The sequence below is a fragment of the Aotus nancymaae genome, unplaced genomic scaffold (genome assembly GCF_030222135.1).
Source record: "Aotus nancymaae isolate 86718 unplaced genomic scaffold, 86718_ANA_hifiasm-v0.15.2.pri h1tg000020l, whole genome shotgun sequence".
Lineage (NCBI taxonomy): Eukaryota > Metazoa > Chordata > Mammalia > Primates > Aotidae > Aotus > Aotus nancymaae.
This window is the reverse complement of record NW_026988432.1, coordinates 71051242-71075890: the sequence shown is the minus strand read 5'-3', so window position 1 is coordinate 71075890 and position 24649 is coordinate 71051242. Positions and strand designations below refer to the sequence as shown.

The 24649-nt window shown below is 45.2% G+C and overlaps 1 long non-coding RNA gene across 1 annotated transcript in view; it reads right to left on the bottom strand.

The window, feature by feature from the left end:
• The window catches only part of LOC135276083 (uncharacterized), a 34017-nt gene extending 10184 nt beyond the window's left edge, over positions 1 to 23833 (bottom strand). Inside the window, exons 1-2 of the long non-coding RNA XR_010343660.1 lie at positions 23726 to 23833; positions 19141 to 19258 (exon numbers count right to left, since the gene is read on the bottom strand). This is a non-coding gene — a long non-coding RNA (uncharacterized LOC135276083). The remainder of the gene's footprint in view (positions 1 to 19140; positions 19259 to 23725) is intronic.
• Between the last annotated feature and the right edge of the window lie 816 nt (positions 23834 to 24649).

The following is a 24649-nucleotide window of genomic DNA, read 5'->3' as shown; positions in this document are numbered from 1 at the left end:
GATTTCAGTGTCTCCACCTGCTTCCAAGTGTGTTGGAACTCAGACTGTGGACAGAACACAAGTTTGGTATTACAGAACCTAAGCTCTGAACCCAGCTCTCCAACTCCTCAAAACTGGGTGACTTGGACAAATCATTTGCCCCTTTTAAGCACAGCCCTTCATTTATCATTAACAGGGCTGTGATTTGATACAAAGAAACATGCACCAATGGTTTGCTCAGACATCATCTGGTCATAAGGATGGAGCAAGGAAGGAGTGCTGCTGATATTGGTAAAAGCCATCTCAGTTTTCTTCTCTGCTGTACACACCTCTTCTCTCCCAGTAATTCCCTCCTTGGGAAATAATCTCCACACTTAGGTGGTGCAGGTGCAAATTATGGGCACAGGAGGGTACGCACCACAAGTCATACTGTGAAGTCCATGGGCTGACTTTCTGATTCGGCACGAGCATGGTACTATCTTACAGCCATAGGTTGTGAAGTCTGGTGGGGGGCAACTGAGGTCATCTAGTGATTCCATCTTTCTTTTCCTTTTCTGAAGCCCAGAAATGTGAGCCCTACTCAATGCCACATCACTAAAACTCCTCCCTTCTCCCAACGTCAATCCCAATTCTCTTCCTCCCTTCCTTGCCTGCCCCATCTCTTTCCTCTGTGGACTCTTGCACATTCTTGTCAGGCACACACCACCAGGATGTTCTTTACATGCAGCTTTTTCATTCCTACACATGTTGTCCCTCTGATGAGGCCGTCAGCAAGGCAGGGACTGTGCCATTTGTGTGTCTGCTGTATGAAAGGCTTCACACACAGTAGATGCTGAATAAAGACATATTAGCTTAAAAATGCAGTGGTGAATATTTCTTTTGGCAAAGAAAGAAAAGTGCTGTAGCAAGCATGTGGAGCATTAAGAGAGGTGTGCATGTGTATTAAACTCTTTAAGTGACATCAGCATGCTTCTCCCCTGCCGTGCTTACCCCTGCCAGTCCCCTTGAAATGTCATCCTCCACCCTACATTTCACCTTGCAGCTCATTAACCGCTTTTCCATTCCCTCCCTCACGCCGTCTTCGCCCTGTCTTGCTTCTCAGTACTCTCCCATGGCTTTCCTTCTCCAGAACACGACTGCTAGAGTTGTTTATGCATCACTGGCCGAGTGTCCTGCATAGACTGGTCTTACTCTCACCGCTGCATACCATTCCAGCCATAGCCATCTCTCCCTTGTCCTTCTCATCCCCAACCACAGTCTCTCTGACACAATGGAACACTAAGGTTGAGCTAAGCTTTCTAGGCACAAGTGGATTCTGGACGATTCTATTCTCTGGGTGTCCTCATCTAGAAGAGTAGTAGGAGAACAAGAAAACAGCAAATTTAAAGACAAAAATTCCCTGGGACACAGTTTTTTTTTCTTTTTAAGTTTCACGCTTAGTGAGATAGTATTACTTCCTGGCATTGGGCCATCGCTTGTAAACCAAATTGGCTGAACCCATATTGCTTTTTGTGTTTATTTCCTCTTGTATTCCCATACCCTTTGGCAAAGTCTTGCATGAATGTTTCAGCCTGGTTGCAACTGTACCGTAAAGTATTATGGATTCAGTTAAACAACAGCTGGGTTGCGAGGGAGAAGTACTGCCCCATCTCCACTCCCACCTCTAGCAGAGGTCAGAATGATGAGGTCATAATCAATGAAACACTCCAAGAAGCTCAGATTCTGCAGTAAGAGGCAAAGTTGAATACCTAGTTGTCCTCACCCCAAAGAGATTATTTTGCAGCTGTTTGCCTTGGAGGTCACGAAGTATATTTTCATTAATAAGATATAAAATCATGGCCCTTCCTTCTAGAAAATCCCAGAGGAAGGAAGTGAAGATAATCTGAGCTCTTCTGCCTACTGAGGAGACACTGGCATGTCAGGACATGGATTGTGACCTTGAAAGAGTAGAGAAGAAGTTCTTGTAGTTGATAGATGCGGCCTGGGTCACCGGGATTGAGCCTTTCACAGAGCATAATGCAGGTGAGCAGGTAACTCACCTGAGGCCAACACACCTGTGCTGTTCCTAAGCCACAGTCTGGAAAGCCCTGAAATCCACACTGAGACAGCCATGCTACCACCCTACCCAAGACATGTTCCAGATTTCTCAAAGAAAGAGAGACCTTTTAGAAATAAAAATGAATCTCTCTGATGAGAAGACAGAGTAGTTAGGAGGAGGCTGGCTTTCTTCCCCAAGTCAGGGGAATAATGATGGCTGTGATGCAGACCAGGTATGCTCAAACCCACATCAGGCCCGGAAAGCAACAGCCAGAAGCTGGTACAGCTCATGATCAGGATTATTGGAATGGTCACTATCAGAGGAAAGATGGGATTTGGTGGTATGCAATTGATGATTAGAAATCCTATAACTGGCCGGGCATGGTGGCTCTCGCCTGTAATCCCAGGACTTTGGGAGGCTGAGGCGGGCAGATCATGAGGTCAAGAGATCAAGACCATCCTGGCCAACATGGTAAAACCCCATCTCTACTAAAAATACAAAAATTATCTTGGTGTGGTGGCGTGCACCTGTAGTCACAGCTACTCAGGAGGGTGAGGCGGGAGAATTGCTTGAACCTGGGAGGCAGAGGTTGCAGTGAGCCAAAATCATGCTACTGCACTCCAGCCTGGTGACAGAGTGAGATTCTGTCTCAAAAAACAAACAAAAAAGAAATACTGTAACTTTGACTCTTCCATAGTTTTCCACGTACTCTGTGGCAGTAAAGCAAACTGGTAGTTCTACGATTCTTTTCCATGATTCTCCTTGGTCCTGAGAAGGTGGTTGTCCCAGCAGAGGGAAGTTCTTTGAGGAAGGCCAGTGAATCACCAGTCATAGGCAGTGCAGTCTCTCTGCTGTTGGCCATCACCTGTGATGGCGTTTGTGAGTATGTGTGCATGTGAATGCCCAAGCACGTGCCTCTCTCACATGCATGCACCTGTGCCCACATGGCGGGTGCTCCTGGCTGCGGTGCCAGGTGCAGTGTCTGCCATGCACAGATAATGAGGCACATGGGCCTGCCTTCTGCTCAGGGTGTTTTTCCTCCTTTATCATTCACATTAAACGTTACAGGCACTTGACTTCATGACTTCTTCATTCTGCATATTAAGCAGCTGACACAGGCAGCCCTCTCCAGATAGCAGTCTGTACAAGCCTGCAGCATTATTTAATGTTCCGTCTTGAGAAATATGAGACAGAAAGGGTCTTTCATGTCATGCCAGGGAGCCCCTTAGACCTCAATAGGAGTCCTCCCATCTCAAAGCTGCTCTTTTGTCCGGGAGTTGGGAGGGATAAAAAAGAAAGAATCGGGACCTAAATTTCTTGCCACTTCCACACAGTGGCACAACCAGCTACTCAGCTGCTATCAGCTGCTATCTTTGCTGGTTCTCTTAATAAGACCTGAACTGCATGTTACCTAGGAAGGTCAGGAATGCTTTTCAAAGCAATTCTCATCCTGCTGTTGGATGTGACAGCACCAACATAGATGAAAGGCAACAAAGCCTCCATCAGGAAAGCTGCTCTTTGCCAATCGCAGGTTGGGAACTGATTCTGGGAAAACAGAATTCCTTCCCTCATCTTTCTCTCTTTCCCTTCCTCCCTCCTTCTTTCCTGTTCTCATCTCCTCCCTTATCTGCACCCCATTTGACTCTCACTTTCTCCCCTTAGTATCTCTTCTCCTGTTCTCTGACCAGGATTGCCTCTACACTTGCTGATGAGGAATTCTGGACATTCTACACTCTGAGTTGAGAAATGAAAGAAGGGCCAATTTCACATCTCAAAGGCAAAGAAAGGTGCTCAAAGTAACAAAGGGCCACTCTTGCCAGATGTTCGTCCTTTGGTGTGGATGTTTTCCCATCTGACCTGCCATTCCCCCTCTACCTTAGCCTGCCTGCATCCTTAGGCTGCCTGGTCCTCACTCTCCTGCCTAGTTCCATGACTGCTCAGTTTGTGTTTTTACAAATGTCAAGTGTGATTGAGAGGCTTGGGGACCAGCTGCTGGGGAGGCATTCTTGCTTTGCATTCCCACTTCCCTTCTCTCCTGGCCCAGCAAGCAGATATGAAAACAACAGTGCCCTAGGTTTACACAGAACCTCTCATTCAGGAAATCTCAAAACACTGTTGCCAGCTAGTCTGATTACATTCATTTTTTCTGGTGGAGGAAATTATCTTTTCTGGAAGTGAAAATTGCCAGAGACTGTTCTAACTGCCCCTGGAAGAGCTGCAGGGTGGGCCCAGACACTGTTTCCACTGGCATCCTGGGTCTCTTTGGGCTGGCCCTGTGCTACCTTTGCAGGTATGGATTCAGATAATGGGGACCATAGGAAAAAAGGTTCTTCCAAAGCCAGGATCTCAGCCCTGAAACCACAGGATGAGGCAGCGCACGGCATCTCCCTACATAGTAGTTCCTTGTTTTTCTAGTTAAGCAAAAGATTAATTTATGAGCAATTAGAAACTTCAAGGCCACTATTCTCACAAGATTCCATTCAGCTAAACTCCATAATCCTGAGAGAGAGGTCTTCCCTCTCATGAGCACTCAGTGTCTCCCCGGATTGTTATTCTCTTGTTACTCTGGACAGCCCAGGGGCAATGCCAGAGTCTTTCTGTTCCTTTTACAGGAGCATAAACACTCCTTAGATTGCTTCCCTGTGGCCAGCCCTACCACTTCAAGCTGAGAGGATAAAGGCCTATGCATTTTGGGTGAAGCGAACCTTGTATGTTTGCACTCATAAGTGGGAGCTAAGCTATGAGGATCCAAAGGCATAAGAATGATACAATGGACTTTGGGGACTTTGGGGACTTGGGGGAGAGGATGGGAGCGGGTGAGAGATAAGATTACAAATTGGATTCAGTGTATACTGCTCAGGTGATGGGTGCGCCAAAATCTCAGAAATTACCACTTAAGAACTTACTTATGTTATCAAACACAGCCTGTTCCCAAAAACTTACAGAAATAAAAAGGATTAAGGAAAAAAAAAAAAAGCCAAGGAATAAGGAGGAAGAGAAATAGAAGAAAGAGGAGAGGGAAGAGAGAGGAGGTTGGAAGAGAAGGCAGCAGAAGGGGAAGGGAGTGAGGAAGAGGAAGGGCCTCCAGTGAGAAGCAGGTGGAGAGGAAGTGGGAGGGAGAGGCAGGGTCCCTGTATTTCCAAGGATCATGCTTGATCCTATGCCAAGAGTTTTAGACAGTCTATTTGTTTGCCAGGGCTGCACCAAGTACAACAGACTGGGTGGCTTAACAGAAATTTATTCTCTTATAATTCTGGCAGCTGGAATTCGGAGACTAAGGTGTCAGCAGGGTTGGTTTCTATTGAGGTCTCTCTTTGTGGCTTGCTGGCAGAATCTTCTCTCTTATTCCCATGGTCTTCCTCTGTGTGTTTCTGAGGCCAAATTTCCTCTTCTACTAAACACACCAGTTCTTTTGGCTCAGGGCCCACCCTAATGACCTTATTTTAACTTAATTGCCTCTGTAAAGACCTATGTCCAAATCATGATCACATCCCGAGGAGGGTTTAGAATGTCAATATACACATTTTTGGGGGGTTAGAATGACAACATACATTTTTTAGAGGGAAACACAATTTATTCTGTAATAGACATATTATTTCTAATACTTATACCTCTCAGGGGTATAAACTGTCATCCTCATTTTAAAGACAAAGAAAATGGCAAACAGGAGAAGTTGGACATGGTGGCATACACCTGTACTGTACGTACACCTAGCTACTTGAGAGGCTGAGGTGGGAGGATCGCTTGAGCCCAGGAGTTCGAGGTTACAGTGAGCTATGGTCATGCCACTGTACTCCAACCTGGGCAACAGATCAAGACTCTGTCTCTAAGAAATAAATGAATAAATAATATATTAATCAATTCAAAATAAGATAAATTAGCATGCCCAAGGTTTTTCAGTTAGTAAGCAACAGAGAATCACTTTAACCCAGGAGGCAGAGGCTGCAGTGAGCTGAGATTGTGCCATGGCACTGCAGCTTGTGCAACTGAGACTCTGTCTCAAAAATAAAAAATAAAATAAAGGATAATCAAAGGTATCTCCTAAGTCTAAAGATTGATTTCAGGGTGCCATGGCATAGTTGAGGTTCAAAATGAGATAAATCCTAGAGAAACCCAAGGGTTATCATCCCTAGCATCCTATCTCAAAGAAGTCCTCTAACCATGCTGTGCATATAATGTTCCAGAGTCCAGAGTAACTCTAGTTCCTAATGTTCTCTACAGGATGATCTGGGCCCATCCCAGGCACTGGCCATGACCCACTACAGAAAACTGGTAACATCTCCAGCTACAGAAAACTAGTAACCTGCAACTCAGATGCCTTTAGGGCTCCTGTGATTCACTCCCAGTGTTAGGTTGCTTAGAAAGGTATTTTAAAAACCTTTCCATTTAAAAGGACCTTTGAACAAGGTCCTTGGGTAAATATAATCAGGAGGTGGCATGATAAAGTGGTTTCTTAAGTGGGCAGCCCAAAGCAGAGCCAAAGGGCAGCCAGGAGTCTGAAAGAGCTTCTGGAACAGTCACTTTCAAGAGAAATGCAGTTTGGTGCAATCTTAAGTGGCAGAATCTCACCTCACACTTACTCCACTGAGCACAGCTCAGTGTCTGGGGGACATTTTCTACCTTATGTAGAAATGTACTCTAATGGTACATTCTCCCTAACACACTTCTGAGGTTTGGTAAAGTGGGACATGACCAGATAGAATGATACTTAGGTAAGGGATTATACATGCACGGTGACAATAAAATAGTTATCCATGTGTTTATCTCTGTGTTTGTTAAGAATATGCATCTCTTACAAGAACTGAATGTGAATATACTCTGGAACTACAAATCAGACACATCATTAACCCAGTAATAGTTGTAACATTTGCAGATCAAAGAGTGAGCCTTCCACTTCTGCTTCTTTCAACGTGAACTTCAGAGAGTCACTTAATCTTTCAGAGTAGCCACTTTTCATTTACAAAAGTGGGGTTAATGACCCTTCCCTCAAAGGGTTTTGGTGATGAATAACAGAGATGATGTACTTGTACTTGGCAAGTAACTTTTCAATAAGTTAGCTTCATTTCATGCAACGGGAATGATGGAAACAGATATTGTCAGTGTTTTGCAGAAACTTGACTATGCGAAAGCCTGGAAATATGGGGATTCTACACCTGAAGGTTTAGCCTCTGGAAAGGGGAGTGGAGACCACAGCTGTAGTTGTATTTGCTCACATGGATTTTGATCCTTCCATTGATGATGTCTGAGGAGCAGGGCAGAAAATGAGGTCTTCACAGCATCAGCAGCAGAGGGGCCCTGGTGGCCACGGAGAGCGAGAACAAAGAGAGGCAAACAGAACCGGGTCCCAAAAAAGCCTGTGGGCTCTGGCAGTGGCTAACTTGGTAACTGCATCTTGACAGCTTAGGACACAGTCTTTCTGCAAACCCACCCAGACTCGTGCCTGTTCTAGTAGGTAGGCTGGGGCCACAGCGATAGAATCCCATGTTTGGAAGAGGTGTCAGACCTTGAATGTTATTTTTTATATACCACCTCTTTGACATCTTTTTCTTTTTTTTTCTTTTTATTTTTTTTTTGAGGCAGAGTCTTGCTCTGTTGCCCAGGCTGGAGTACAGTGGAGTGATCTCAGCTCACTGCAACCTCTGCCTCCTGAGTTCAAGAGATTCTCCTGCCTCAGCCTACTAAGTACCTGGGACTACAGGTGCCCACCACCATGCCTAGTTAATTTTTGTATTTTTAGTAGAGATGGGGCTTCACCATGGAACTAAGCTGTCATCTTCAGGGCCAAGGGGTGAGAAAAGTGCAAGAAATAAGCAGCAGCACACACAGAAGAGAATCTCAGGGTCTCCCACTGGGCTTGAGTGGACTAGAGGGATTTCCAGGACCGCCATGCTGGAAGAGTACTGTGTGTATGAGCACATTGCAAATCTCTACTGACAGTGGACATGATGCTGCCCACAGCGCTGCTCTCTTGCATAAGGCCGAGACCAGGAAAGCTGTTCTAGTGACTTAGAGCTCCATCTTGACCCAGGAACTTGGTCCTCCCAAGGCTGGGGGTGTCCCTGTGACCCTTTCCTCAGCCAGTAGACTCAAAACCACATACTACCATCACCTGTGGCCCTATGCAGTAGAACACATGGGAAATGTCTGCTTTCTAGTTCCAAAGCTCTCATTATTTCTCCATAAACCCCTGCTCTTTCACTTCTGGCATTTCAGGTGACTTCACTCCCTGAGGCCCAGGATATTTATGCCATCTACATCCTTTTCCCTTATCCCAGCCACCTCTAAGGAGATGGCTCTGATCAATAAATTTGCCATGCGATATAAAAGACTAATAAGTTTAATAACTTGCCTCTCCCAGGAGGATTTGCATTTTAACAGGGGAATAGCAGCCTAAGCTATAGGAATTAGGCTGTAATGGTACAATTTCAGGCACCATTAAGCAGCTGAAAGAGGTGTTTTTTGGGAGGCAGAAGGACCTCCCCAGGACTTTAGGGACAACCCTGCTGGAGGCTGCCTCCTCCAAGGTCGGTGAGCTGGTCAAGAGGGAGACAGAGCAAGCATACCCGTGCCCTGAGCCCTTCTTACAGCTTCATTCTCAGCACACTCCCATCGGCTCATCTTTCCAGGGTGGTGTGCTCCTTCCATCCCCTTACTCTCTCATTTGCCTTTTGTTTTGGTCTGCAAACATTGACCAGGCCCTACCATGTGACTGGAGACATTCTATGTGCATTGAAATTTCCAGAGACCCAGCCATAACTTAGGGGCTGATAAAGTTTGACTGTTTGTCCCCTGATATCTCATGTTGAATTGTAATCCCCAGTGTTGGAAGTGGGGCCTGGTGGGAGGTGACTAGATCTTGGGGGTGGATCCCTCATGACTTGGTGCTGTCCTCATGACAGTGAGTGAGTACTTGTGATATCTGGTTGCTAGAACATGTGTGGCACCTCCCACTTTCTGCTGTCTCTCTGTGTCTCTCACTCCTGTTCTTGCCACGTGATGCACCTGCTACCACTTCACCTTCTGCCATGAGTAAAAGCTCCCCGATGCCTCCCCAGAAAACAAGCCGATGCTGGTGTCATGCTTCATGTGTAGGCTGCAGAATCATAAGCCAATTAAACCTCTTCTCCCTCCTAAAGTACCCAGTCTCCAGTATTTGCTATGGCAATGCAAAAACACCCTAACATACGGGTCAAGAGCACAGCTCTGCAGTCAAGCTGCCTGGACTCCTGGCTGATTCTGCTCCTTGTGACTGTGACCCTCCCCCAAGATCTTTCTCTGTAAAATAAGAACAATAACATTATTTACCCTAAAAATGAAACACGATTCTATGAGCAAAGTTATATAACCATTACTTGGTAAAATATTGGATATTATCATTAGCTCTGTATTAGTATCTGTAGATTTCAAGAGCCCACTACTCAGAAGCAGAGATGCAAATGCAAATAACTCCAAGGCACATAAGAATTTCCTCTCTGTCTTCCAGGCTAACCAGAGACCAAAGCCATGCTGCTGGAGTAGTTAAATCTGATGAGGGGCAGCAGTAGGAAACGTCCACAGGAACAGCAAATCTAGTGTCAGCAGAGCAAAAGCAGAGAGCAGGATGGAGGTATATTTCACACGACCTTGAATTCCAGGGAGTGTTCAAGGTCTTCTTAAACAGTTACCACCCCTGTGCTTTGAGAAAACAATTCCGGCAAAGTAGGAGATGAACACATGAATAAGAGAGCGGTGAGGTAATTGTTAGCAAATCGTAGGCCAGACACGGGCCACTTGATGGATGCAGGGATGGAAATGTGGGCAGATGAGCAAAGTGGGACTTTCTCATGAGGCTGCAGCTCCCTCTCCCATACTGTTTGAAACATTGTCCCAAAAATGCATTCATATTTAAAGACCATATTTAAAGTACACAGATGTGGTACCTATTTAAGGAAACCTTGAGTGCTTCTTGTAATTCAGGATCCTGCAAAATCTACCTCCAGTCTGCTTTCTGCTTTTGCTCTGTTGACTACTTCAGCAGCATGGCTTTGTTCTCTGGATAGCCTGGAAGAAGGAGAGGAAATTTCTACATGCCTTGGAGTTCTGTGCATGTCTGTCTCTGTTGCTTCTGGGCTATGGGCTCTTAGAATCTACAGATACTAATATTATAATAATATCCAACATTTACCAAACAATAACTTTACACATAGGATCTCATTTAATCTTTAAAGGTAAGTAATGTCATTACCCTTATTTTACAGAGAAGGATCTTGTGTGAGGGTCACACAGCCATAGGGAGCAGAATCTGCAGGGAACCCAGGCAGCTTGATCTCAGGACTGTGTGGAACTGAGTGCTAACGTGTGAGGGAGCTGTCTCCACTGAAAACATTTTAAAAGGACTTCCTTGTGTTCTCGAGAAGTCCCCATTCCCTCCACTCATGCAGCCCAGTTTGTATTGAGTTTTTCCTTTTCCTCACTCTTGATCTTTCCCATTGTTTGCAAGCTTCTCTCTGAAGTAACTTTTGGGCCAAAGTATGTATTTTTCAAGAGCTACCTGAAAATATACTTGTATGTGTTCCTTAGTCCCACTCAGTATGCCTTCTTCCACCCCAATTAACCTTCCCTTGGAGTTGGAGGCAACTCTACAAAGAGCATCTGCCTCTATTCCTAAAACTGGGTCCATCAGCTCCCACCATGCTTTTCTGAGTTCATGGGACCCTGCAAGGCCTTAGGAGCCAAGGGAGGGGTGTGGGGCAGCCCATGGGGTATATATAACAGCAGGGGCACCAACAGGATTTGGGACAGCAGTGACCCCCCATCCCCTTCCCAGTGCTGCTCTCACAAGCAAGATGATGGGTTGGAGAGATCCAAGTGGAGACTGAGATAAGGAAGTCTCCATTCAGCACAGAACACTCCTCAAATATTTCATAGTGTCATGGAAAATAAGGGCAGAGGGAAGTATTAAGGAGAGGCAGAAATCCAATGGGTTGCTCAAACCATCCCAGAGTGAGGACCACTCAAGGGCAAATGCTGGGGCTTGTGCATATTTCTGTCTCCACATCCTAGTACCTCAATGCCTTGCACAGGACAGGAATCCAAATGAGATCACTGGAAAGTAGGGGTGGGGTGGGAAAATATCAGTAACGTACATCCCCAGTGCTTTGCAGGGTCATTTAAAACTTTCATACCCTCACCCAGTGTCTAGGCCAATTCTGACCAGAAGAAGCAATCAATTAATCACCTGGGCCTGCCAGGGAATGAGATCTAGAATATTCTTATCAATATGAGCCAGGTTTCTGATCTATCTGGGGGGAGTCCTAGGCACTGGGTTGTTCAAACCCCCTAAGATTCTTGCTGTCTTTCCTTTCTGGGCTCACTTAGTCCCTGTGACTGGCAGCTTATTTTGTTTGCTGTCTGGCTATTTGGGTCCCCAGAGGGCCTGGAGGCCTTGCTATAAACCCTAGCCTTCTTGCTGGACCATGAATCTTTTTCTAAATAAAAAAATAGACTTGACCCTGTCTCTCATCATCTGAGCCACGAAAACAAACACCAGGCTCATCTGGCAGAGGACTAGCTTCCAATTCCAATGGCTGGATGCCTCCTACAGGCTCTGTTTTAGTCTTTATGGATATTGATGACAGCCCAAGTCAAGCCAAGGTCACTAAGTGTTGTGCATTTAACGATACATAATCCTACCTGGGTCCCAGCCCAGCTCACCTTCAGGGTCCTGCAGTGAGGCATGGAGCAGGCAGGGAGGGTTCTGGGAGGTGTGAGCCCCCACTCCCTCTAGTCCCCGAGAATCAGTGACAGCCTCTCAGCAGGGAGCAGTAATGGAGTTTTTATTACTTATGCTTCATTGCATTTGATCCTAATGCCAGGAGGTTATTGTTCTGATTTTTTTTCAGGTCAATGCTAATTAACTTTATTAATGCATTTTGGGGAAGGAGAAGCAATGGAGCTAAGTTGTGCTCACATTTGTTTGGCCCTTACCATCAAGTGACTTTGGACTTGCATTGTCCATTTAGAATCTGGAGCTAAGGGGCAGTGACCTTCTAGATGGTCCAGAAATGGAGAGTGGAACCCACAGGTTCAGGAGAGGGCTGTCTCCCACGGGAAGGAAGGAGGGAGGGGAGAAAGCAACACAAAAGAGAAAAAGGCAAAACCCCCTTGGTGAAATAGAAGGGAAAGCAAAGCACCACGCTGGAAGGAGCCTGGGTTCAAATCCCACTTCCACCCTATAAGCACCGTGTGTGCCTTTGGCCAATCACCGAGTTTTAGTTGCTTCCTCCATAAAATACTTGCCTCAAATTGTTGTTAGAAAGACAGGCATTCATGAAAGTGCAAAAATATAGTACTTAGCTTGCAGTAAGTTCTCAACATATGTTAGCTGAATTTTAATGGGACCTATAGGTCTGAGGTGTGGGCACCTAGGTTCATTCACTCTTTCTTTACATAAACATTTGCTTAGTATCTACCACGGACCAGGCACAGTAGTAACTGATGCAGCATAAGCCACAAAATCATCGATCCTAAGGTGCCCTTATACTCCAGAGAGTGCTGAGTACTAGCCCAGGATAATCTCATAAAAAGGACTTTTTACATTTTTATTGCTATTAGGCTTTACTTAATCACTATCTTCCCAGGTATATTTTTTTATCCCATAGGCTAGAGACCATAGCTTACACCCCACTATGTCACCACCTTGAGCCTCTGGTCTGCATGTAATGTATAATACACCCTCGATAAAAATGGACAGACTCCCTTCTACTAACTCCAGTCCCAAAACAGAGACATAGCTTCTGGCCAAGGAACCCAAATGACTTAAAATCCCTTATGAAGTGCCTGTATACCCAGCTACTGGGGAGGTTGAGGTGGGAGGAGCACCTGAGCTCAGGAGTTCGAGGCTGTGGTGAGCTAGGATCACACCACTGCACTCCAGCCTCAGTGACAAAATGAAATGTCATCTCTAAAATAAAAAGATCCCTCATGAAAGGCTCTTTCTTTGGAGGATGGCCTCTCCCATTTTGACCAAGTTCATTTCCCTGCAGTCAACCCACAGAAGCCCAGAACCAGTCCTGCTATCTCCAGAGAAGACGGCGTGGAGGTCAACTGAAGTTCAGAATCCTCATGTTCTCTCAGATGGGATCAAGACTGAGGTCAAGGCCTAGGTTTTAGAAGTCAGGGTCCACCATTTCAGAAGGGACTTGAGCTGCATGGGTTTGAGAGCCTTTGAGTTCTCCCAGACCATGCACCACCTGTGCCTTAGAGCAATTCCCTGAGAGATACTCGTGAGCTTCGTCAACAACCAAGCTGGGCTGGAGAGGATCTAAAATTCTTCTCTGCCTTGAGAGAGGAAAAGAGGGGCCTTGGAGGGCAGAAGTGATGGCTGTGAGAGAGGGAGGTCCCTGGTAAGAACAGAGTGCACCTCACTACAGGGCAACATCAAAACCAGGCACCTGTGGCTGCTGGACTCCGAGGACTAAGAGCTCTATGTCACTGTACATTTCCTTTTCCAGTTAAAACAAAGGATAACAAAGCTCAGGATTTCAGAAGTTACAGGACATTTCAGTAGGCACTTTCTCAGTATTTCACACAAAGTCTTTGCTCTCTCTTACCCACACACCCTCCTTCACACACAAATGCAGCCACTAGATCCCCCCATACAATTCCGCACAAACTATCCTCAACCCCAAATCTCATAGAGCATGAGACCTGCATGAGAGTGTGAGACCGATGTGCACACACACATCTCAGGCACACCCACAGGCAGAGCCTGGTGAGGAAATAGCCTTCAGGGGGCTCTGGTGCATTATTTCCATTTTTTTGGACAAATATATAAATAATAAAATCATAATAAAAACTCCATTACAGTTCACCTGCTGACAGAGAATGACTCATCCCTGTAATTCCTCTTCCCTTTCCTGAGAGGGTCCATAGATCACTGAACAGAATAAATGTCCTCCTCTGTGATGGAGCATTTGCACAGCTGAGGACTAACTGTGCACTGAAATGCCAGCCCTGCCAAGTGGCCAGCTACAATGGTGAGAAAGCGCATGGGCCTGTGGTCAGATGCCTGGGTTCAAATCCTGCCTCTGCCATTTCCACCTTCCTTAACCTTAGATAAAGCACTTGGCCTCTGTTCCCTGGGGTAGGAAATAGGAGTAAGATCTTGCCTCCTGAGGATTCAATGAGGTCATCTTTGTCAGTGCAAGTCTCCCGCATGCTAAACAAACTAACCTTCTAATCCTTTCCCTGTGCCTCTGAATAGTAACATTATTAACTTGGGGTCCTTTACTTGATTTCAACAGTTCTCCTTAAAATTGTAGTATTTCTGTTATTTGCTTAAAGCAACTAAAGATGAATTCTTTTGAATTATGTCAAACAGCTAAAAACACCATAGGGCATCTGAAAATTTAATCTAAGAAGATTAAAAAGCTCTGAAATCAACCTGTCACGGTGGCTCACACCTGCAATCCCAGCACTTTGGGAGACCAAGGCAGGTGGATCACAAGGTCAGGAGTTCAAAACCAGCCTGGCCAACCTGGTGAAACCCCGTCTCTACTATAAATACAAAAAATTAGCTGGGCATGGCAGCAAGTGCCTGTAATCCCAGCTACTTAGGAGGCTGAGGCAGAAAAATTGCTTGAATACGGGAGGTGGAGGTTGCAGTGAGCTGAGATCATACCACTGCACACCAGCCTGGGTGATAGAGTGAGATTCTATCTCAAAAAAAAAAAAAAAAAGACTCTGAAATTGTATGGATCTAGATAATAATTCCTAATACTTGTATAGAAACTTTGCTTTTAAGACAGCTGCTCATGTCGTAGGTCCTCAAGACCCACAGTGAGGTGGGAAAGGTTTAGGCAGCCAAGCCAGAGAACTCACTCTACCCAGTCAGTGCCCCTAACAGACTGCAGAATCTGTCCTAGGGTGTCTGAGCCAGGGCAGAGTCGAGTCTGTCTCCTAGATTCATTCTGATTCCAGTAGACAATGCTTGCAGCAGGTGGATGGACTGCATTGGCCTTGTTTGGGCACTGCAGTGTCCTGTAGCACATGGGTCTACAGTGCTGCCCATCTCTGGGCACCAGCAGCTACAGTGCAGCAGGTTTGCTCACAGGAGGAGCCTGGAACACACCACCTACTGCCCTGTGGCTTCAGACGTCCACACACTTGCCAGGCAACTCACATGTGTCACTCTGAGTTCTTCTCCTTTAAATTCTACAACTCCCCCTACAACCCTGCCACACATGCCCTTTCTGTCTCTGTCTTTTCAGAAGTGGAATCTTGGATTAAGAATATGTTTAAGGCTTTGGATGGAAATATCTCAATTGCTTCTCCTAACTATCAGTGTATGAGTCTATCTCTCTCACACTCTCACCAGCACTGAGTGCCATTTGTGTGTGTTGGGGAAATGGAGTAGAAGTTGAAGAATCTTAATTAGGGTGCCAGCAGGGAACACAGCTGGGTGTGGCTTTCTGAACCCAGAGAGGAACATGGAAATGGAGACACGAACATGATCTCCTGACATGAAAGGACAAGATGTCACCAAAGTGCTGCATTTTTCTAGACCGATGATGTTATAAATGTAATTTGATGTAGAATTGCTGCTTTCAACTACAAGGATCATCATTTCACAATCAAAAGCTTTATGTATTGCTCAAATAATAGTAATAATAATAATAATTGTAATTTGGTGAAACCTAGATTATTCTCCTGGATTGGAGAGTTGGGGAGTGTGTACATAGGCTGAAAATAGCAAAATATATTCCCCCCCAGCTTCTCTGTCCCCCAAGCAGAGAATGATCACACTGGGGAAGTTGAGGCAATGCTGTTGTTTTCAAGTTTCTCTTCCTTTTGCTCTGTCTTTCAGGACCCTTTTAATACAGAAACATTTTGATTAGCTAGAAAGTGAAGAGATGTGTTTTCTGGTGATGTAATTTGCTGATTAATCAAGCATTTATTTTATTATTTAATATATGCTGGTAACATGTTTATGCTACGTCAGGTGCTGTGCTAATCACATTGCAAATATTAACCCATTTCAGCCTCATAGAAGACCTATGAATAGGTCCTGTTATATCCTATTTTAAAAAAGGTAAATCCAGGTACCTCTGTTTAGCTTCTCAACCAGAGGCCACATGGCTCATAAGAGTGAGTTGGGAGTTAAACCCAGTCTCCCAGACCCATGGCCCATGTGCTTAACATGATTCACAGGGCTTTGGCTAACATGTTTTGTTTTAGCATGAAATCACATTATTGGAAAGCTTTAAAAAATTTTATATATGCTTCAGGTAGTGAAGTAGGATGAGGAGAACAGAATGTGGGTGGCATGGCTTGAGAATCCCATAGGATGCTGAAGTCCGTCTGATGAATTCTGGGTCTCCATGAATTGGCCTGTAAATTGGCCAAAAATTGGTTCAGGAGCCTGGGAAAGGCATGCCCTAAGACAAGAACCCTACCCCTCCCACTGAAAATTTTTTTTTTCTATTTTCTTCTAAACTGCAACTGTGAATTTGCTTTTTAAGTTTTTAAGTCAGAAACATCTCCCAAAATTTCTGATCCACTAACATACTGACATTAACTAGGTAACCTTGCACAGCTTACTTATCTTTTGCCAAAATCTTCACTTTTCTCTTTAAAATAGGTTGTTGCAGTTTTGGTTTATTTGTTTGCTTTTGGATTACAGATGTGAGCCACCATGCCCCACTAGTTGTTACAGTTTTAATGATTAAAGATATGTTGACTTTTCCTGCAAAGGTCCAAACAGTAAATGTAAGGTTCTGCAGACCAAGTGGTAAAATCGAGGGTATCATATCAGTATTATTAACATAACAAGAGAGAAAACAAGTTTGTTGTTCACAAACTAGTTTGCAAAATGTTAAATAATATATATTAAAATAATAATAATTGTGTATCATTTATAAAAATACATGTCTACAATAAGAACATTGAATTATTTGCAAGGGGGATTGCGTGTCCTCGAATTGCGGTTTCAAAGTGAGTTTTTTTCTGCCATCAAGCCAGTTGCAAATGTTCATCTTAATGTTGACAGGCTATAACGTTGACAGGTGGAAATCACAGCCGGGAGGGCTTTCTATGAGAGGCACCTTCACACTGTCTGGGCAGGCCTGAAGCATCATGGGGATACTTGGGGATCGCAGTGGACATCCTTGAGGCCCAACCAGATCTTTTTTCTGCCTGGTTCAGCCTGCCGGATTCCTAACATCACAGAACTCAGCAATGATCATGTGGAGAAATGGTCCATTGCCCAAAGCTGAGACACTGCCACAGAGGCAGCCTGCTTTGCTAAGCTGCTGAGATCGTTCCCCAGGCAATGGTGGCTGTCACTGTGATACGAGCCCAGGCTCAGTGCTGGCACTTGTAACAGATTGCTTGCATATGCGCTTTCACGTGCCCAGCTGGGGAGCCACAATGTTGGCACTGTCCAGCTGCTGCCACACAGGTGCAAGGTGGAGTCAGTGGCAGGGGCGGTACCTGGAAGGAGTCTGTTTGCCACAAGCAGCGAAGGACCCTGACAGTCCTGACCTCAGTACCTCCTTAAGCCCACTCTTCGGTTCCAATCAGGTGGAGGAGGAGGGCGCTTCAGACCTGGAAGTGGGCACTCCAGGTGTCACCAGGACGTTCCCTGGCCCCATGAGCTGACTGCCACTTTTTGACCTGGGCCACCCACCAAGTGGCCCTGCCTTGATCTCCAAGCCCAGGAACTCTTGCTTCTCAGAACTACTGTCTTGACATGGAAGGAACAACCACAAAGAGGCAAGCCCAGTGTGCAGCATAGGTGGCAACGCCTGGATCCGGTTCTCATGGGGGTCGATCAGGTGTAGAGGGTGTCTCCAAAGTTTTCTTTGGTGAATCCAAGCCTGAGACAGATGTCCTGGCATGCCACTGAGAACCCCCAAGAAAGTCAAGCACAAGAAGATCACATCTGTGATCTGAAGAGGGCCTGTGCCAGAATCTAAGCCTCTTTCAAGGACTCCTGCCAGAGGAGCCAGGAGGAGCCCACAAAAGGGCAACATGCCCAAACCCCACACCAGGATCACTACCCACCACCTGGCATGCACCCAGCCAACCCCAGTCTCTTTAGCTCTGTGAAATCCCTGGCATTCAACAGCTTCAGTTCTGATAAGACCTGTAGGTCCTACAGCAAAATGACCTCAATCAAACTCTTATCAAACACACACACACATACATATGCACAAACATACACACACATGCAAATTAGTCCTGATAAATACTAATAGGTTTAGTCCTACAGCAAAAAGACCTCAATCACTCTGGTATTTCAAAGACAATTAGTAAGACACAGCAGATACTCACATAGGTTTAATTAATTAATAAGAGGATCACAAGCTCTCCATGTTTTTAACTACTGTTTCAAATTAATCATCCTCAGCTCCATCTTCAACCTCCCCAAAATTTTCTTGAATTAAATTTTTCTTCATTGTAGGAGATTGTTATTGTTTTCTTTATTTTTGTTGTGTCATTTACATTGTTGTATTAGACTCATGCTTGTAGTGTTTTTTTTTTGTTTTTTTTTTTGTTTTTTTTTTGCCATGCTGCAAAAGTTATACTGTAGTCTGAATTATTCTTGTGTATCTCCTTAAGATGGAACTACTTAGTACTTTACCCTATATTTTTGGAAACTTAACCTTCAGGATAGTTCCCAAGACATTCTACATAAAGCTACCTCAAAAATATTAGCCTATTACTTTCAACTTTCTTAGATTTGTTGAAGGACTTTCTCTTTCTCTACTATAATTTTTACTTGATCTTTCTCACTTAGAAACTTTATTGTTTGGACATAAAACATCATAACCTTTGTACAAAGTGCCTAGATCAAATTGCTTTTTTGGCCTCTAAGGAGAGACTGTTGTCAACATCTCTTCTCCAGAAAAAAGCAATTCCCTGTGTCAGATTATCACTCTTATTTACATCAACATCCAGTGTATAACCATGTATGGGAGCTTAATATGTGGATGAAATCTGTTTCTGAAGTACTGTTTCCACTAAAGAATACTTTAAGAAAGGTTTTATTCTGCAATTATTTTCACATTCTTTTCTGTGATGGGAAAATAATAAACATTTCCAGTTAATCCCTAAAGACAAGGTTTTAGCATCCACCTTACCTGACAAGGTTTTCCTTGTCTCCAAGTCCCTTGCAAAGTTGCGTATTCAGTTCTTAAATCTTCAGCCTTGGGCTTCTTTTGCAACACAGACTGCCTTTGTCTTCTCTCTCTAGGAACTCTTTCCAGACACACAAGTGATAATAAAATGAATCATAACCAATCAAAATCAGGATATGATGGAAACAAATTTAATGAAAAACATTTCTCAATCTTGCTTGTTGCTTCGCAAACAAGCAAGCACTCAGAGATTTCATCACCACCAGGCCTGCTTTACAAGAGCTTCTGAAAGAAGCATTACACACAGAAAGGAACAACCAGTATCCCAAAAACTTACCAAAAGGTAAAGAGTATCTCCATAATGAAGAATCCATATCAACTAATGGGAAAAATAGCCAGCTAGCATTAAATGACCATATTAAACTCACAAATATCAATATTAATCCTAAATTTAAATGGATTAAATGCCCCAATCAAAGACAGACAAGCAAATTGAATAAAAAATCAAAACCCATTGGTACACTGTATCCAGATCTATCTCATAAGCAAGGACACACAATGACTCAAAACAAAGGATTGGAGGAAGACTCACCAATCAAATGGAGAAAAAAAAAAAAAAAACAGTAGTTGTAACTTTCATCTCTAACAAAATAGACTTCAATAGTAACAAAGATTAAAAGAAACAAAGAAGGACATTACATAATGGTAAAAGGATCTATGCAACAAAATGAGTCAATGACCATAAATATATATGCACCCAATATAGGAGCACCCAGATACATAAGACAAGTTCTTAACGACTTATAAAGAGAGTTGGACTCCCACACAATAATAGCAGGAGACTTTGACAGCACATTGTTAATATTCGATGGATCAATGAGATAGAAAATTAACATGGACATCTATGATTAGAACTCAGGCCTGGAACAAGAAAACTTACTGAATATTTATAGAATTCTTCACCCCAGGTCCACAGAACATACATTTTTCTCATTATCACATTACACCTATTTTGAAAGCGACCATATAATTGGAAGTAAATCACTCTTCAGTATTTGCATAGCATTTCACAGACTTAAATGAAATATTGGTTGGCTGTTTGTTTGTTATTTTCTTCCCTTATTCCTTCCTGTCCCCACTGTTAAGCACAATTATTGGCATAAAAGAGGTTTTTGATACCTATTTTTAGATTGCATTCCAGCCTGGGCAATAGAGAAAGTCTCTTGTTCTCTCTCCCCCTGTCTCTTTCTCTTTCTCTTTCTTTCTTTCAAAAAAAAAATTGTTACCCTCCCTTGACTCCAATCATTCTCTAGCTACCACCCTACTTCTCCCTTTGACTTGGCTTCCCCCTTCTTAGCCTGCACCCCCATCTCTTCCTCCCAAAAAAAAAAAAAAGAATGGAAAAGTTGGTGATGGTGGCTTCCTCCTTGAGAAACTAGTTGAGCCTAATATCAGGGAAACCACCCAGAGGGAAGGCTTTCACCTGTCAGGATGGACTCTTTCTCTTTAATATTTGAGCTCATTTGCTTCTCTAGACAAATCATAATGTGTCTCTTTTTTAAAACAAATACACTTGAGAGGACTCTTATTTTAAGTTTTGTTGACTTTTGGATTAATAGTTGAAGTGGTGTTTGAGACAAATTAGAATATAGTCAGCTGAGAGCAAAGATGATTCTTTCAAGAGGGGAAGGCAACTATTGGTGGGTATAGGAGGTACAGCTGAAGAGAGATGGCAGAGACATCAGGAGACAGAAAATGATAGAAGAGAAGAAAAGTGGAAAGAAGATGAAGATAAATTTCACTGATTTAAAACTTTCATCTAAATTAATTCTGGCCATTCTTCTGGGAATTAGCTCATGCTCTTCCATGCAATGCATGTTCCTGCAGCAGACATTTATTGACCACCTGCAATGTTCCAGGCACCTGACAGAAACACAGTGATTCAAAGTGAATAAGTTATAGGGATGGCTTCTATCATAGATAGTATGCTGGAGGAAATGGCACCTAACTCTAGCTGAGAAGGGTTAAATAAGCATTCACAAAGGAGGCAGTAGCATGGAGCAGGACAGGGCCATTTGTGATTCCCAACTCAAATGGACATTGAAACATTGCTTGCAGTTTATTCAACTCTTCCTTAGAGTCACTTTGTATTGTTGAGCCTTCAGTACTGCCCTATACCTATTTACTGTCAGGATATGAACGAATTTTGTGTTTCTCAAAAAAAGAGGGACCACTGTTCATGAAAATCTTCCATTTCTTTTTGTCATCACCTATCTATCCATATCTCCCCTCACCCCATCAACTGGTCTTCTAGGAAAATGTATTCCCTCTTCCTCCTTGACAAGACCAAGACTTTCTTCAAGTTACTGAGACCTAGACCTTTCATATCTCTCCTGGAAAATATGAAATCATCATCTCCTTATCTAAAAATATTAATAAATAAATAAATAAAAAACAGAATGTCAGGCTCACTCCAACACATGAATTACAATCTGTCTTTTAACAAGAATCCTAAGTAGAGGAAATACATGTAAGTTTAAGGACACCACTGGAGCCCCACCAGGGGTCTTGAGGATGGGACAGCTATGGTCCTTCCAGCCCTAGAGGTGCCACAGGACCAAGGGCTCTTGGAGGAAAGTGATTGTAGGTGTGTTGCACCCGTCTTGTTTCTCGAGGAGTGACCCACCTTGGGATCAGCAGGTGATTATGACATCTGCAGGTGGGAGCCAGACCCCACTACACTGAGGCTTTGGAAAGCAGCAGGAAAACAAAGAATGCAGGGCACCGCAGCCCCCAAACTGAGCCAAACACAGACCGGCAGCAGAAGGTAGGCGGACTACAGAGAAACCCCGCTGGAGTGCACTGGCCACACTCATGTCAGCATGTCCCACCCAAACACACAGGCACACACTCATCAACACACTCAGAAAGATACACGCATACACACACTCATCAACACACTCAGAAAGATACACGCATACACACACTCACACACACACAGAAAGACACATGGAGACATCCAACACTCGCACAGAAACACACACTGCCAGGCAGCTCCTGAGGCTGAGGGGTTCTGCTTTCTGCCAGGAAGCCCATGGGGGACAGAGCAACAGAGCAGCCCCGTGGCTTGGAATTGCCGTGGACATCCTTGAAGCCCCGCCATATCTTTTTTTCTGCCTGGTTCGGCCTGCTGGATTCCTAAAATCGCAGGACTCGAGGATTATCGCGTGGAGAATGGATCCGTTGCCCAATGCTGAGGCACTGCCACAGAGGGCCCCTGCTTTGCTAAGCTGCTGAGATCGTTCCCCAGGCAACGGTGGCTATCACTGTGACGCGAGCCCTGGCTCAGCACTGGCGCTTGTGACAGGCTGCTTGCGCATGTGCTTTCGCATGCCCGGCTGGGGAGCCGCAATGTTGGCGCTGTCCAGCTGCTGCCGCACAGCTGCACGGAGGAGTCAGTGCCAGGGGCAGCGCCGGGAAGACTGTGTGCCACCGCACCAGAGACACGGACCTAGGAATTGAGATTTTCTCCTCTGCTATTAGCATCTCCTGGGAAAACCAATAATGATCCTCCCTGCCGCTTCAACATCCACATCCGTGAAATAGGCGCTTGTAAGGGTGACATTTTCACAAAGCCACATTCCATGTCACTCCTTACAAAGCTCTGAACTTGTGCACTGGCTCGCCAGGCAGCAGATTTCTCCCCAAAGTGTCTGAACTGCTCTCTGTCTGGTGCAAAAAGTGGGGAGTGGCACAATGGACAGCGTCTGTGTCTCAGGCCAGTTCCCACAGCAGCTTAGGAAAGCAGGAGGCTCCCTGGGCTGGAGAAAGTGCGATGCCCAGTAAAGACCCTGGGATCAGTTGGAGGAGGGAACCCAGCTGATCAGCAGGAAGTCTTGTGAGGACCACACACGTCTGAGTTGGACACGGTAGAGGTGTGCTTCGCAGCGCTATGCCCTGCTCACTGCCCAACCTGGACCTGCCCCTCCTGTCTTTCTGCGGACTCGATTCCCATGGCAATCAAGGGCAGGCAATCAGTAGCCAGCATCGCTGTGGAAGTGGCGAGGTCTACACTGCCCTGGCAAACCCTCCTGTGTTAACCACCTCCTCGCATTTCATCTGCTGGGATTCTAGTTCAGCCGCCTTGCCACTAATGGGCGGGGAAACTTTAAGAGGTAGTTTCCAGCCCCGGGCCAGGAATGCACCTCTCAGCTCTTACCCCAGAACTGCGCCCCGACCCCGAGCCCATGACATGCTGGAATTGTAGTTTCGAAGCGCTTTTAAACACCGGCGGGAGCAGTGAAGAGACCACAAGTCCCAGAATGCACAGCGAGGCCAGCACAGCCTGGCTTTCCCCTTCAGGACTGTGGGCCGCCCCAAGTCCCTGCTGGCTGGGATTGTAATCCTGTTGCCCTGTGATTAAAAACCTGGAACTAATCAAAGACGACAACTCCCAGTATGCCAGGCGTAGTTACACCTCTCCAATCCAGACCTCCTAGAGTCCAGAGCAGTTCTGCCATGCCAAAGGTCCCTGGCTGTTCCCAGACCTCTCCTGCGTGTCACAGCAGGACAAGACTGCTGGTCTTACCTTGTAATTATGCCATAACTCTCCGTAACATACTGGCTTCATGCTCAGTCAGTGCCAGCAGTTTGATTTGTCACTGAGCAGTAGGAGACCTGGAGCTGCTCACAAACCTGTCAGTGTTGCCATAGTAATGATCCTCCCTCTGTAGCTGGACTCACCCCACCCCTTTCCTCCACCCCATCCCTTCTCCTCCTTCCCTCAGCCCCGCCTCTCCCCTTGGCCCCGTCCCTTCCCTTCCCTCAGCTCCTCCTCTCCCCTCGACACTGCCCCTTCTCTCTTCATCCCTAAAATGCTTCTTTGGACATGCGCAGTGTAGTCCCTGTATAGAAATGGGGCTAACGGCCAAGTGTCTGACAGTTCTTGGACTTCTTGGGCTCCCACATGGGCAGCTCCCTCATGAATGTCTGAAACCCTCAGGTCACTGACAGAAATGGATATACATGGTCCCTGAACCTGGCATTTGCCTTTTCAAAGCCACCATTTCCTCTATTATCTGGGCTGTCACAAATCCTCCTATGAACCCCAAGAGCGCCCTTTGGACCTCGAGCCATCAGCATGGCCCGCTACTGGGTCAGGCCTCGAACAGGGACACTTCTGACACTCTAATAAAATATAGAAAATGTCACAGTGAAAAGCCTGGCCCAGCTGCATCCAGTCAGGAAATAGCCACAGGGAAGGGAGCCCCTTAACCACTTTGGGAGCCACATCTACCACTTCTTTTCCCCAACCCAGGCTGGTTCCCAGGCCTTGGGGTCCTAGTGTGGATCTTCAGTTAACACAGGTGCAAGATCAGAGAGCCCCTTGGTCCCTCCCGGCACGTGAGAGAAGCTTGTGTGATAAGGTCATGGACAGTGTCTGCGTTTCTGTTGTGAATAGGGCTTTCTTGGAAACACGTTTAATTTCCCTTTTTAAATATCCCTTTGGAAC